Source organism: Natator depressus, chromosome 1, assembly GCF_965152275.1.
Source record: "Natator depressus isolate rNatDep1 chromosome 1, rNatDep2.hap1, whole genome shotgun sequence".
Taxonomy (NCBI): domain Eukaryota; kingdom Metazoa; phylum Chordata; order Testudines; family Cheloniidae; genus Natator; species Natator depressus.
Window position 1 is genome coordinate 231,704,882 of NC_134234.1, and position 13,371 is coordinate 231,718,252.

The 13,371-nt window shown below is 41.3% G+C and overlaps 1 long non-coding RNA gene across 1 annotated transcript; it reads left to right on the forward strand.

The window, feature by feature from the left end:
• Nucleotides 1-9,029: 9,029 nt before the first annotated feature.
• Nucleotides 9,030-10,662, forward strand: LOC141976698 (uncharacterized). Its single transcript, XR_012636149.1, has 3 exons — nucleotides 9,030-9,300; nucleotides 9,654-9,790; nucleotides 10,639-10,662. It is a non-coding gene; the product is annotated as an uncharacterized LOC141976698 (long non-coding RNA).
• The last annotated feature ends 2,709 nt before the right edge of the window (nucleotides 10,663-13,371 follow it).

A 13,371-nucleotide genomic window follows, 5' to 3' on the forward strand; every position in this document is an offset into this window, starting at 1 on the left:
AGTCTGCATACCATTCACTGGTAGTAAATTATGGTTACAATTAAGTTGTAGTGGCACACATAGGTGATTTGAATTCAGGTGTTTTATTATCCTGAATTTCCCTATATTTATTATTTGATTGGTAGGACCTGATCTTGCACTCCTTACCCAGGCAAAACTCTGATTGACTTCCCTATACGGAAAGGGGGAGGGGGGAAAAGATTTTCAAAATAACTAGTGAATGTGGGTGTCCCTCCCGAGATACTTTAAATAGGCCCAATTTTCAGGAAGTGTTGAGCATCTGCCCTCTGAAAATTAAGCCTCTCCGGTGTCTCAAATTGGGCACCAAAATCACTACTCCCTTTTGAAAATCTTGGCCATTATATTTAGGGCTATATGGGTACATAAAGATTTTGGCCTAAGCATCAGGATTTTAGACTGAAGTCAGTGAGAATTTTGCCTGAATAAAACACCCAGAATCAAACAAACTATCGTCCTTCGAGTCCCATAGAACATATTACACCTGAAGAAATTTAGATCCCAATAGTAACCTGGTACTTTTGAAATTATTTAAGGAAAAATCTTTTTTTGGGGGGGGGGGGAGGCCCACGGGGAAGAGGAGAAAGAAATGGGATAAACAAAGAGTTAGTTTAGACACGTTACATACAAGATATCTTTCCCAAAAATAAATACAGAAATCAGAATATGTCTTAAAATCACCTTGAAACTGCCTGATTTCCAATGGTTTTTAATGGTCCCCAAGTTTTTCTCAGTTTAAACCTGCTTCATGAAGCTCGGCCTCCTGCTAAGAAGCAAGTTGCTGTTTCATTAAATATTGCATCCCCCACTAAGAGAAACAATAGCACCATTCACTGATAGGAGATACCAAAACAGCGACAAGTATTGCTTTAAAAAAAAATTCAGTTAACTTTTTAACCCATATATTCTAAGTAAACATTTATTTAACTAGCTAACATATTACAACTATTTCCTGCAGGTTTTATTTATATCAAAACTAAAGCATAACGGGCTACCATAAACTGAAAACATTCAGATATTTGCATCTATTGGCTGTGTTTGTCTGAAAGTGGGTGAGATCTTACATCAGCTTAAAAGGCTGCCCCCATAAACCCTATTAAAAGTTGCACTGGTTTAAATTAAAGATGTGATTTTAAACCAATTTAAATGAACAGTTGCAAAACATAGTGTGGACACTCAATCAATTTAAACCTGCCATATCTATTTATCTTTATGCAGTGAGGAATCACTTTAAGATACATAGATATAACAGATTCAAATCAGATTAAGCGTGCCCACACTGTGTATTACAGTGGTTTAACTACATCTGTTTTTAAACACATTTAAAATTAAACTGGTGCAACTTCGAATACAGTCAAGGCCCCAGTTACTAACATTATTGGACCATGAGCAGAAGTATCTCCCTAGTGAGATGACTAACTCCCCATTCTTTATTTTAAGAGATGCCCCTTACTTGAGGCCTGATCCTGCAAAATGCTGAGTGCCTCTTGGGAGGTACTGAACACTCTCAAATTCCCAAAGGGGTACTCAGTCACTAAGAGGTTTGGGAACTGTGGCGCCAAACCTCCCGCATCTTAGAACAGACCAATACAGGACACACTTCCTCAGGATTTTGGTTACAATCATGCCAAGGATCAAAAGACCCTAATAGCGATGTATGTATGATGTATGATGTATGATTTTGCACTGTATATGATTCTGTAGTTGTGTGAAGTTTTGTATCAGTTGGGAGGTGCTGCCTTTAAAAATAAGTTTCAGAGTAACAGCCGTGTTAGTCTGTATTCGCAAAAAGAAAAGGAGTACGTGTGGCACCTTACAGACTAACCAATTTATTTGAGCATAAGCTTTTGTAAGCTACAGCTCACTTCATCGGATGCATACTGTGGAAAGTGTAGAAGATCTTTTTATACACACAAAGCATGAAAAAATACCTCCCCCCACCCCACTCTAGCTCACGAAAGCTTATGCTCAAATAAATTGGTTAGTCTCTAAGGTGCCACACGTACTCCTTTTCTTTTTTTAAAAATAAGTGTTGACCTATATTTTTCAGACAGTTTATTTCCTTGAAATATACATGATTACCCTGGTTCTTAAACTCTGATCACCCCAAGCTACCACCAGCTTCTCAAGGATTTCATTTAATTTAAAAGTCGAACAGGGGGTGAGGGAGAGAAGACTTTCTATTAAAGGACAATTCACTGAAGGGGCTTTTAGCTGAAAATTGTCAGCTTTGCTGACGGCCAGTGGATCAAATTTCACACTAACAAAGTGCTGCTGGTTGTGTGACTCATCACAGTAAAAGGTGGTGCTCAGGGCCACTCGAGTTCGATTTCTGGTGTTGTTACTGGGTTTAGGAACTGTAACCTAGGTGAGCAAAGATTTGCTAGGTATTTGATGCACCAGGCAAAATGGCATTCTTACAATCACTTGCCTCCCAAGTGGATGGAAAGCCAGCAGGAGATTAGTAATTGTCCTTGTGCCTCTGAAAATGACCACTATTAATAGATCCCAGTGTGGATTACCTATGGGCCTCAGTCCATGTTTGAGATCCAAAGAAAAATAGACAGAAAGGCTGAAACAGACTGAAGATAAAGCTCTCAGAAATATTAAAGAACACCCTCCTCAGACTGTCAGGAAGCATATGTTTTCCGCAGACTGAAAAATAAAAGCATGTGTGCTTTGGTAAGCAATAAGAAGAACTTGTGCAGACTTTGCATTTTACATATTGAGAAAACACCGTATACATATACACCATACACATACAGAGGGTGAAGGAACCAGGAGGCATAAAGAGCAAAGTGCTACAAGGATGACAATTTTCAGAGTAACAGCCGTGTTAGTCTGTATTCGCAAAAAGAAAAGGAGTACTTGTGGCACCTTAGAGACTAACCAATTTATTTGAGCATAAGCTTTCGTGAGCTACAGCTCACTTCATCGGACGCATACTGTGGAAAGTGTAGAAGATCTTTTTATACACACAAAACATGAAAAAATACCTCCCCCCACCCCACTCTCCTGCTGGTAATAGCTTATCTAAAGTGATCACTCTCCTTATAATGTGTATGATAATCAAGTTGGGCCATTTCCATTTCCACACAACAGAACCACTAACCCAGGAACCTATCCTTGCAACAAAGCCTGTTGCCAACTGTGTCCACATATCTATTCAGGGGACACCATCACAGGGCCTAATAACATCAGCCACGCTATCAGAGGCTCGTTCAACTGCACATCCACCAATGCGATATATGCCATCATGTGCCAGCAATGCCCCTCTGCCATGTACATTGGTCAAACTGGACAGTCTCTATGTAAAAGAATAAATGGACACAAATCAGATGTCAAGAATTATAACATTCATAAACCAGTCGGAGAACACTTCAATCTCTCTGGTCACGCGATTACAGACATGAAAGTTGCGATATTACAACAGAAAAACTTCAGAACCAGACTCCAGCGAGAAACTGTTGAATTGGAATTCATTTGCAAATTGGATACAATTAACTTAGGCTTGAATAGAGACTGGGAGTGGCTAAGTCATTATGCAAGGTAACCTATTTCCCCTTGATTTTTCCTAACCCCCTCCCCTTCAGATGTTCTTGTTAAACGCTGGATTTGTGCTGGAAATGGCCAACCTTGATTATCATACACATTGTAAGGAGAGTGATCACTTTAGATAAGCTATTACCAGCAGGAGAGTGGGGTGGGGGGAGGTATTTTTTCATGCTTTGTGTGTATAAAAAGATCTTCTACACTTTCCACAGTATGCATCTGATGAAGTGAGCTGTAGCTCACGAAAGCTTATGCTCAAATAAATTGGTTAGTCTCTAGGATGACAATGAATCTTATAAAAAGAACAAGGAGTCCGGTGGCACCTTAAAGACTAACAGATTTATTTGAGCGTAAGCTTTCGTGCGTAAAAACCCCACTTCTTCAGATGCATGGAGTGAAAATTACAGATGCAGACATAAATATATTGGCACATGAAGAGAAGGGAATTACCTCACAAGTGGAGAAACAGTGTTGACAGGGCCAATTCGAACAGGGTGGATGTAGTCCATTCCCAATAATAGATAATGTACTGAGCCTTGGTATAATGTTATAGCCCTAAGGAACTCTCTTATGTACTTCTAAGGTGCCCATAAAGGATTCAAGCTCCCTTGACAGCCTGTATAGGAGTGCAGTGTATTACTCTTCGGGAGGGAAGGGATAGCTCAGTGGCTTGAGCATTGGCCTGCTAAACCCAGGATTGTGAGTTCAATCCTTAGGGGGGCCACTTAGGGATCTAGGCGAAAAATTGGTGATTGGTCCTGCTTTGAGCAGGAGGTTGGACTAGATGACCTCCTGAGGCTCCCTTCCAACCCTCATATTCTATGAATCCTCTTCCCTGAGCAGGCTCCGCCATATAAATCTATACACAATGCCAATGAATAATATCCTAATTAGAGATAGTCAGACAAAGTTTTGGTCTGGGCCTCCTCCTGAGTGCTCTCATTTCTCCCAAAATTTCCAGAAGGGTAGAGAGTGGGAAGCTTGGATTCAAATCTCCCAATCCTACAATTTTGGTCCCTGAATGGAACTCAAATCAGAAAAAGAGTCTTTTCAGGATCCAGTACTGACCCATCACAAAAAGACAGAAATCTCTAACAGCTCGCAAGTTTTCAGCACCATTCAACCTGAAATCATCTCTGGTTCAGCCTCAAAAATCAGTCCTTCGCCTAAACTTAATCTGGATTGGAACATTACCACATAGGACTAACTCTCAGATGAATGTGTGTACACACGTGAATGTAAGAAAAGGAGCTTAAACTGAGGTATAAAAGGAGAGCCTGTAGTATGTTAAACAAAACCTGCATTTTGTAAAAGGTCACTCCAATGGTATAGGGCTCATTTCTGTGGTCTTTTTTCAGGCAAAGCTTTCAGTGCCTTCAATGGGTGTATCACCTTGCCTGTTCAAAGAACAGAGGGTTATTTATATGCAAAAGTAGGGAAAAGCTACTTCATTGCTAACTGGTAGAAATACTCTTATTCGAATAGCAATCTACTTATAATGGTCAAAAACATTACAGCTTACAACAGCGCCACTGCAGTGTCTTGGCAAGGTTTTATTTTTCCTAAACTTTAGAAAACTTGTTCCACTGACTGCTCTGTTTTTTGGTTCATTCTCAAAATCCAGATCACAGCAGTTTATATCATTATAGGTAGGAGTAACAAGGCAGAAACAAAGCTCCTATATACACACACACTGCATTATAATACTGTCATTAGCACCAAATCAAACTTATTGCTACTCTTTTCCTTATTATGCAATATGTACTGGTATTTAGCTAAAGCTACTTATAAACTTACTTGAAATATAATGTTATCGTTTTAGGATGAGTAACTGAAGAATTACTTTTTCACAGTCCTGAATGTCAAAGAACTATCCAATGTGAACACCACATCCGACATCTTAACTATGTTGTTACCACCCAGTCTAAATGAGGCTGGCAAGTAAAATAAAATAAAAAGGTTTAGTAATATATTATATATGACACAAGCATAGTTTCTCAATGTACAGATCTCAGAAATATCCCTTCCCATTTCAGCATTTATTAGTAAACTGTCTAAAGAATTATTTGACTGAAAAAATGTTAAGCTATCTAAAACTCTTACCCCACCACTATAAGATTCATGTTTCCCTAACATGAACTCAAGAAACCTATATAGGGGACATGTATATAGGTTTATAGTTGCCTTTCCAAAAAGCATATACTCACTTCCATCATTTACAAAACTTCCTATTAGGCTAAACCAGCTATACGAACACGCGCACACAATTGAACTGAGTTAACTTGAAATAGCGAATACATCTCTCAGATGCTAACTTGCTTACAAAAGATGATTGTGGCTTTAAAGTTTTGTATTCCATATAGTGTAACACTCTACCAAAATAGTTTAAGTTCAATAAGCAAAGCTCTGATGCAAGGCTTCCATGCATAATAGCCATGTGTTTATCAGGCTTTCATGTTCAAACTATGAAGACATGACATATACATACTATGCATTCACAAAAATGCAACAAAATTCATGTCAGCCTCTCTCTTTAAGAGCAGAAGAGTTCTATAAGACAAACATTTGGATATTACTATATCTAAACAACATATTCACCTCTCCCCTACAATCCCAGTTAAGTATTTGTAAACTGCATATTTTATACAATGGATCCACTTTTTAAACAAAGATGAATTTTCTACCACTGGGAAGGACTGCGGCTATTTTAAAAAAAACAGATATAGTACTCTGATCTTTATGAGGTATGTTTCTGGAGAGAAAATACAGACATAATTTACAGGGGAATTTTGAACAAAAGACTAAAAAAAATCCCTCATGTACAAGAATTTGATTTAAATCTTAGCAGTTGATTTTAGCTAGGCTGCTGACTGCAAGTTATAGATAAATCAGGAAAAAAAACACCAGAGACGCTTTCTTCCAAAGGTCTACAATTGGACTAAAATGCCTTTATTTTATCTGAAATCAAGCTTAAAGCTGAATTCTTTGAAAGAGCGCAAAATACATCTTGATGAAAAACTTTTTCCTAATTTTAGGACAATTCTAACTTCAGTTTCGCAAGAATTAACAAACAAAAAACTAAACACACGTTTGGTATCAGTCTCTTTTTAAAAACACTCGTTCACATCAGGCGTCCTTCCTATAATCCTGCTGAACGGCTATTTATTTTGTTGAAATGTTGAACGCCTACAAATCTTCCACGTGTCTATTTCACTGGCCTGCTGCTTTAAAAAAAAAATGCCTGGGGTCATTATTTATGAGCAGAAGGGAAACAAATCACTCGGATTCAGTCCGTTTGGAGATTCCCACACTTATTACCCAAAATCCCACCGATTTCTATTGGTTCTGCCCTTGATCACACTACAGTGCTGAGACTGAATGCAGTCCCTAGGGAACAATGATCATGTTCTCCTTGACAAACTGCTCTAGTTATTCTAGGATCACAGTTGGGTTAAAATAAAGTCCCTTAAATTTCTGTGAAAAGTTGGCAGAGTTCACTCCCACCTCCAGAATTGGAGGAAGGGGAACATTAGAACAATATGCGGTGCATTGACTGACAGACCATATTTCTCTTTGATCTATTTTCTTTTTGGTAGGAAAGCAGCTGAAATGACTGAACCAAGAGCATTTAATCCATTTGCCAGAGTCAGTCTATTTCTTAAGGAGCAATGAGGTTTGCAAACTGTAAAGAACATGCTTACTGAAATATGTAACCAGTCTCTTTAGGTTGCACTCCCCACGCGAATGTGCCTTGCTCCCAGCGGATCGATACTCTGCAAACTGCAGCCAGCATAGTCAAACATTTCCAGACCCAATACGAGTTTAACTCTCCCTGCCTCCTGTTGTTTGAGCCCAGTGGAAGGGGGAGTTCTCAGGGCACAAGCCCTTAAAAGCGGCGCTGCACTTTTCACTTTACACTCACACAAACACAAAAAAGTAGGAGGCAATTAAAATAATTTAAAGCTTCCTGTCTGCGAGATCCTCCGGAATCCAGAGGGATGAGCAATGTTCTTGCCACTCCAGGAGAGTTCCCTTCCCTACAATCCCACCCGACCCCCACCCCCATGCAATCAATGAAGGGGGTGGGAGGCGTGACAAGTTGCTCTGAACTTTAGGAGGTGTGCAGGACCCTGGAAACATCCCACCAGTGCTGACGGATCGTCCTCGAACACCCCCCCACTCACCCCCTTTCACTGAGGGAGTGGGGGGGGGAGTTTGCCCGTTTAGTTTCACACCCTCCCCAAAGGCAGCTGCTTCCCCCCTTCTAAAGCCACACTCGCCCCTTTCTCCTAAAGCCCCAGCGCCTTCACCCCGTCCCCATTCAGCACTGAATCACATCCCCCCTCCTCGCCCCTCCAGCTGAAGCTGGGAACCAAGTGCTGAGTGGAGAGCAAGCATGGCTCTGCTGCTCTGGACATCTGCCCCCCTCCCACTATCCGCAACAAGCCAAGTGAAAACGGCTCTGTGAGAGCACCTACCCGGTCTCTTTAATGTCTCCTCTTGCCGTGGGATGCTAAGTGATACAGGGCTGGGATGGGGAGGGGGGAGAGGGGAGGGCACCGGAGGTGGGTATTGAGTTGATCTCTTCCCTTTGCGCTCTCTCTGTGTGTCTCTCTCAAGGACGAGGTGAAATCCCTTTGCTGGTCATGAGGCGGCTTCAGAGACAAACAACACAATGCGAGTGCAAATAACAAAAGGAAAAGAGAGAGAGACTAGCAACAGTGGGGGGAGGAGAAGCTTTCTGTGCGATCTCCAGCCACCCCAGACACCCTGCAAAACGGGAGGGGGGCGAGAAGGAGGGGGGAAATAAGTGGCGAGTCCCTCTCTCACTTCAGCTGTCTTCTGATCTTTCCTAAACAAACCCTGACCTCTTTCCTGAAGCGCGTCCCCCCCGCTCCCAGTCCAGCCAAATACACAGAGTGGAATTTGCTTTCGTCTCTGCTGCTGCAGCTGAGTGTCTAGATTGTAAATAACACGCTGATTATTGACACCGTGCAAGGATTAAAACAAATCTGTCCCCCACTTAAAGAAGCACTATAAATATGCAAGGGGGGGGGGGAGAAGTGATTATCCCCCCCCCCCCGTTAACTTCTTCCCAATGCAAAAATGATAGCCGATTTGCCTGGGAAATGATTACCTGGTCCCCTTCCAGGAGGAGAGTCCGCTCCACTCTCTCTATTTGCTAAGAATAAACATCCGAGAGTTATCGTGTGGATGGATGCCTGTGCTTTTGTGTGTCCAAAGAAACCTCTTGTAATGCATGCAACTGACAGACCGCTGCAAACACACACACACACACACACACAGTCTGAAGAGACCACTGCAGCCAGCCTCTTGAGTCTCTTCCTATAGCTTCCTCTCTTAATCCTCAAGCGCCTTGGCTGGACGATCTCCTATTTTTAGAAGCTGCTAATTTTTAAAAAAGGAAAAGGAAAGTAGTTTGGGGCGCTTTTATGGTTCCCTTCCCTTCCCCGCTCTCCAAAGCAGAGGAGAAATCAGTGAAAGAGGCACAGGCGACGGGGGATCGGAGCTGAAACACAGTCACACACACACTATAAAATGTGGCGGGTTTGAAACAACAGTCCTCCTCCGAGTCATCCTCACCCACAGTCCGTGCTAATCGCTTAGTTCCTGCTTTCCCGCACGGCGGGGGGCAAGAAGCCCCTCTGCTTTCCACCGGTACTCGAAGAAGTCCTACACAAAGTTACATCATCACCCGACAGCCCTTAGGTAAAGCAGAGCATACATGGGCTGATTAACCTGTGCTCAGACTACAGCACAGCCTTGCCCACTAGCTGGGTCCAGCTCTCTCTTCCGATCTTACTTTCATTTACTTAAAACAGCTGCGGGGGTGGTTTTGTTTTTGGTTTTTGGCCACACAGCAATCTAAATCAGTCAGTCAATTACACACACCAAGGAAGAACGAGGGAGATCCACTCACTATTACCTCTCCCTAAAACTACACAGGACGAGATCTGGGTTATTCGTCGTGGGGGAGGAATAAAAGCTTTGATCCACAATCTCTCACTCTCTCTCCTGGATTTGAATGCTCTCTCTTCCTTATTTCTGTCATTTTTCTTCAGAAGCTCATCAATTGACTGCAGCCATGTCTCCAGGCATTCCCAGCATTTCCCAGAGTGCACCACCACCAACAGGAGATCAATGACCACATACTGTTTACTCTTAATACCAGCAGGACTACAGCTGAAGTTAGATGGTGGTATGTGGGTTTGTTGTGTTTTTTTTTCCTAACTTGAGAGTGGGGGAGGGGGAAGAGGAGACTGAGGGGGTAGCGTGTGCGTGTTTGCATGGTTTTGTTTCTTAACAGTCATTTTCTGACTGCATATAAAACAGTAGTTTGAAGGCAAATAGACTTCCTGGTCACATGCAGCATACACACACCCATCGCTCACAATGCATTCAGGTGGAAAAAAGTCATCTTTATTTCTATACTCTGGAGCTGCATGGGTGAGGGAGAGGCATTCTGATTTCTTTATTAATAAAGTAGCATTTGCACTTTTTAGAAAGGGGAATGTTATGGGATCTCTTGCAAGAGTCTTATTTTTAATTGTCTATTTTGTACACATGCTTTTATAAACTGGATAAACAGGTTCAGCACGATTTTAGATTGATTTGTAAGCAAAGAGTGGAAAATGAAGAACCTATTGTGTGCCAAATTGTTAAAGGAAAGTAAGTCTGGTTATTATTCTTCTCCACGGTGAGAAGAAGTCTTATCTTGTACAAATATTTGATACTTGGCCCAGTCCAATAATTAACAGACCAATCAAACAATTTCACTACTTTTAAAGTCCCTGAAAAAGTAATCATATAGAGTTCATAAGCATTACAATCATTTTTGTCTTCTTTGATGCATTATTGTGTGTGATCTTTTCAATCTGTATCCCCCCCAAAAATGATTTTACTCTGATGCAAAAGGACACTAACCGTTAACTGCATGGATAACCATTAACTGTGGATTCACTAATGCCTCCAACTCTCTGCAGAAGAGGAATAAAGAAAGAAAGAAAGCATCGTCCTCTCTTACTTTTTTTCTTTCTTTCTTTCTAGCTATCTACGAGATTCCAGAGAGAGAGAGAGAGAGAGCACTTCCTCTTCTTTTCACTTCCTTAGTACCTGTAAGACAATAATTCCCAATAAGATCTTGCATAGGGAGGGAAGAAATAGGGGCAAAAGACCTAACACACCACTGCTGCCCTGCACCTGGTGCAGTCTTTATACCATTGCAAAATGGGTGTAAAATGCTTCTTTCCATAACAGGATGGCAGCATTTTACTCCAACTTTGCAATGATGCTAATTAACCACACATGGTCCCGGGCAGTGGTGAATTGGATCTAGCCACAGAAGCCTGCACATTAGTTGTAATCAAACATCATTAAGTAGAGCTGAGCAAGTTTTTTCTGCCAAACTCTCCTACCCCCGACCGCCATTTTTGTGGCAAAAAAATGCAAATCCAGCAACACCGAAATGTTTTGTGAATTTGAGCCAGTTTCTCCAAAATAATTAAGTATTCTTTTGGGGTTTTTTCATACAAAAGTCAAAACATTGTTTACAGCACTTTTAAAACCATTTTACAGAGTAGCAGCCATGTTAGTCTGTATCCACAAAAAGAAAAGGAGTACTTGTGGCACCTTAGAGACTAAAATTTAATTGAGCATAAGCTTTCGTGAGCTACAGCTTACTTCATCAGATGCATTCAGTGGAAAATTCAGTGGGGAGATTTAGATACACAGAGAACATGAAACAATGGGTGTTACCATACGCACTGTTAGAAGAGTGATCAGGTGAGCTATTACCAGCAGGAGAGCGGGGGGGGGGGGGGAGGGGGAAGGGGAGGGGCGGAACCTTTTGTGGTGATAATCAAGGTGGGCCATTTCCAGCAGTTGACAAGAACATCTGAGGAACAGTGCGGGGGAGGAGGGGGGAGAATAAACATGGGGAAATAGTTTTACTTTGTGTAATGACCCATCCACTCCCAGTCTTTATTCAAGCCCAAGTTAATTGTATCCAGTTTGCAAATTAATTCCAATTCAGCAGTCTCTTGTTGGAGTCTGTTCTTGAAGTTTTTTTGTTGAAGAACTGCCACTTTCAGGTCTGTAATCGCATGACCAAAGAGACTGAAGTGTTCTCCAACTGGTTTTTGAACGTTATAATTCTTGACGTCTGATTTGTGTCCATTTATTCTTTTACCTAGAGACTGTCCAGTTTGGCCAATGTACATGGCAGAGGGGCATTGCTGGCACATGATGGCAAATATCACATTGGTAGATGTGCGGGTGAACGAGCCTCTGATAGTGTGGCTGATGTGATTAGGCCCTGTGATGGTGTCCCCTGAATAGATATGTGAACACAGTTGGCAATGGGCTTTGTTGCAAGGATAGGTTCCTGGATTAGTGGTTCTGTTGTATGATGTGTGGTTGCTTTTCCACTGAATGCATCCAATGAAGTGAACTGTAGCTCACGAAAGCTTATGCTCAAATAAATTTGTTAGTCTATAAGGTGCCACAAGTACTCCTTTTCTTAAAACCAGTTTAGTTTTTCAGTTCAAAATTACTTGTTTCAAAGTTTACTTCAATTTTATTTAATATTTTTTGTTAAATATAAAATGCTCAAAATTCAAACAAAGCTTTTAAGATCATGTTGACTGAAACATTTAATTCAACCCGAAATAAATTGTTTCAACTTTTTGATTTGCCAAAAAATTTCAGGTCAGTCTGAAACAATTCCCCCCCCTCAGATACTTCTGGAATTGCCAGTGAACCAATAAATCAGTTATTTGCATAGCTCGAGGCATGTGTAATGAGCTCTTGGTCAGGTTTCTTCCGGTTAGGCTGGTTGAAATGTGTCTAGAGTGAATGTCCAGACCTTTCAGAGCTCCTCGTAAGCCCCGCCCACATTTCCCACAAGCACTACCTCTCACTGCCTGGTAGTGACCGACCGGGCCTCCAAATAGTTCCAGGAAAGAAAGCAAGTAGGGTGATGGGGACCAAGACTGGGGGAGCGAGTAGAAAAAGCCAAATGGAGCATCCTGATGCATTTTATTTAAGATCAAAAGCACAGTGGGTGTGAAGATTGTATTATGCTCTCCAGGATCTGTATTTTTCTACTTGTACAAAAGTCAGAAGATGTTCAATGGAAAAGAAAGTTGTAAAAAGCCCCACTGGCCTGATGCCAGATATATTTGATCCTTTCTTAAATAATGAGGTCATTTTGTCTTGCAAGCCTCTGTACCCCTATTTCCAAGCAGTTTTAAAAACTGGTAATGTCATTATAAATGCCAACTATCTGTCTTTTATGAGGGGTGGGGAATAGTCCCTGTTTTATTTTACTTTTTAACAAAATGTTACCATTCCCCTACTGGGTCCTTTCAAAATGTTCGGCCAGGAAAATGCTTCTTATTAGAACATAAAGCTGTGCCCTCATTTCTCTCCCCTCCCAAACATTTATAGCTATCTGATGTTAGAAAAAATAGTAGTGTTTGCTAGCTAGTACAGCTGGGAGAGGGTTTTCAGTAACTTTCTTCCCTGGATTGCCCCCCAAAAATGTCAAAGATCATTTTAATTTTGCCATTACTGTTAGAAAAACAGTATAGAGAGGCCAAGGGTACCAGGTTTTGTTCTTAATATTGCATTTGCAAAACTTGATTGGATTTCAGTTTTCCAAACCCAAAGGAGGGGTGCTTTGGATCTGGGTTCTGTTTTATTCAAATCACTTACATTTAGGGCAGAGGTTGGCAACCTTTCAGAAGTGGTGTGCGAGTCTTCATTTATTCACTCTAATTT